The 2,416-nt window shown below is 46.2% G+C and overlaps 1 non-coding gene across 1 annotated transcript; it reads left to right on the top strand.

Moving 5' to 3' along the window:
• Positions 1–1,737: 1,737 nt before the first annotated feature.
• Trnas-cga (transfer RNA serine (anticodon CGA)) lies at positions 1,738–1,812 on the top strand. Its single transcript has one exon. It is a non-coding gene; the product is annotated as a tRNA-Ser (tRNA).
• Positions 1,813–2,416: the final 604 nt, after the last annotated feature.

The raw sequence follows: 2,416 nt of genomic DNA, 5'->3' as shown, positions 1-2,416 counted from the left end.
CTCGTTATGCTACGGCAAAAATACGATGAAAAAACCAGCGAAGTGAAAATAAGCAGTGGAAATCGAAGTGCACTGCAGAGGATTAAGCATTTTTACGGTGTAAACGATAGTCTTCAAGGCATATGCCCAGTGCCGGACGGATAGTGGCTAAATCTGGTAAGCAGAATTCCGCTTCCAGACATTACTGAATTCACTGTTTTGGTTACTCGAAGATAATATCGACGCTATGAAATTAAGAGTCCCTAACACTGTTCTGCATTTGCGCCCTGTGCCTTCAATGAATATCAGGAGGTGTTTTACCTCACCTGTGGTCGTCTGTAAATGTTTCGTGAATGCCTTTTGTTGATACTAATGTCCCCATTTGATTCTCCTTCTCTCCACGTCGTGAGTTCGTTGCTCCCTTATTGAATGGTGCTAGTGCGAACAGTGGAGCAAAATAAAACTTCAAATTATTAGTCTACCCAAATAAAAGACGGACGCTGACTTAGGATGCCACAAATACCTCTCGAAATTTATTCATACCGTGAGCAGTCTGCAGACGCATAATGCCGTAAAACTAAATTTTGAAACTTGAAGTACTTTTTGAGCAACGTGAATAACACTCCAATTGCACCAATGTACTTCAACATTTGGTTTATATATCTTCCTACAATGTCACACGAAACATTTTGGTGTCACGCAGTGTCCTATTACATACAGCAAATGTCTTTACACCCTTCAGTCCCTATCGCGATTCCTGCAGACGTTTAAGCACCACTTCGTGCCAGTCTCCTTCTGCTCACTTCTGACTGGTCCATCTCAACATATAATAAAAGCTTACCTTTATTAAAACATCTAACTTTTCTCATAAAACTATACAAGCTGTTGAAGATATTAAATGACCGATTTGTTGTTCTCAGAACAAGCAAGACCATCGGTACGGTGGGAACTTATAATTTAATAGTAATCTACAAAAGCCAATTGTGAGCCTTGTGCGGCTTGGCGCCCCCATCCGAACGGTTACTCCTCACATATGAAACCTCCGGAACGTTCCGTGTTCCCACACGACGTGGTGTATAGTCAGCTAACGACTAGCGGCTACTGGTGCAGCTTCGCTGTATGCACTGCCAACTATAATGAAACGTGGGAAATAAAAGCGGAGTGCAATATAACATAAATGCTACAACACCCACCATTGCCTAAATAGTAATCATCTCAGAATGAGATTTTCATTCTGCAGCGGAGTGTGCGCTGATATGAAACTTCCTGGCAGATTAAAACTGTGTGCCCGACCGAGACTCGAACACGGGACCTTTGCCTTTCGCGGGCAAGTGCTCTACCAACTGAGCTACCGAAGCACGATTCACGCCCGGTACTCACAGCTTTACTTCTGTAAAGTTTGGAAGGTAGGAGACGGATACTGGCAGAAGTAAAGCTGTGAGTACCGGGCGTCAGTCGTGCTTCGGTAGCTCAGTTGGTAGAGCACTTGCCCGCGAAAGGCAAAGGTCCCGAGTTCGAGTCTCGGTCGGGCACACAGTTTTAATCTGCCAGGAAGTTTCATATCAGCGCACACTCCACTGCAGAGTGAAAATCTCATTCTGGAAACATCCCTTAGGCTGTGGCTAAGCCATGTCTCCACAGTATCCTTTCTTTCAGGAGTGCTAGTTCTGCATGTTTCGCAGAAGAGCTTCTGTAAAGTTTGGAAGGTAGGAGACGGATACTGGCAGAAGTAAAGCTGTGAGTACCGGGCGTGAGTCGTGCTTCGGTAGCTCAGTTGGTAGAGCACTTGCCCGCGAAAGGCAAAGGTCCCGAGTTCGAGTCTCGGTCGAGCACACAGTTTTAATCTGCCAGGAAGTTTCATATCAGCGCACACTCCGCTGCAGAGTGAAAATCTCATTCTGGAAACATCCCTCAGGCTGTGGCTAAGCCATGTCTCCACAGTATCCTTTCTTTCAGGAGAGCTAGTTCTGCATGTTTCGCAGAAGAGCTTCTGTAAAGTTTGGAAGGCAGGAGACGGATACTGGCAGAAGTAAAACTGTGAGTACCGGGCGTCAGTCGTGCTTCGGTAGATCAGTTGGTAGAGCACTTGCCCGCGAAAGGCAAAGGTCCCGAGTTCGAGTCTCGGTCGGGCACACAGTTTTAATCTGCCAGGAAGTTTCATATCAGCGCACACTCCGCTGCAGAGTGAAAATCTCATTCTGGAAACATCCCTCAGGCTGTGGCTAAGCCATGTGTCCACAGTATCCTTTCTTTCAGGAGTGATAGTTCTGCATGTTTCGCAGAAGAGCTTCCGTAAAGTTTGGAAGTTAGGAGACGGATACTGGCAGAAGTTAAGCTGTGAGTACCGGGCGTGAGTCGTGCTTCGGTATCTCAGTTGGTAGAGCACTTGCCCGCGAAAGGTCGGGTACACAGTTTTAATCTGCCAGGAAGTTTCATT

Source organism: Schistocerca gregaria, chromosome 3, assembly GCF_023897955.1.
Source record: "Schistocerca gregaria isolate iqSchGreg1 chromosome 3, iqSchGreg1.2, whole genome shotgun sequence".
NCBI lineage: Eukaryota > Metazoa > Arthropoda > Insecta > Orthoptera > Acrididae > Schistocerca > Schistocerca gregaria.
The sequence above is the reverse complement of the archived record's forward strand: the minus strand, read 5'-3'. Positions and strand labels throughout refer to the sequence as shown.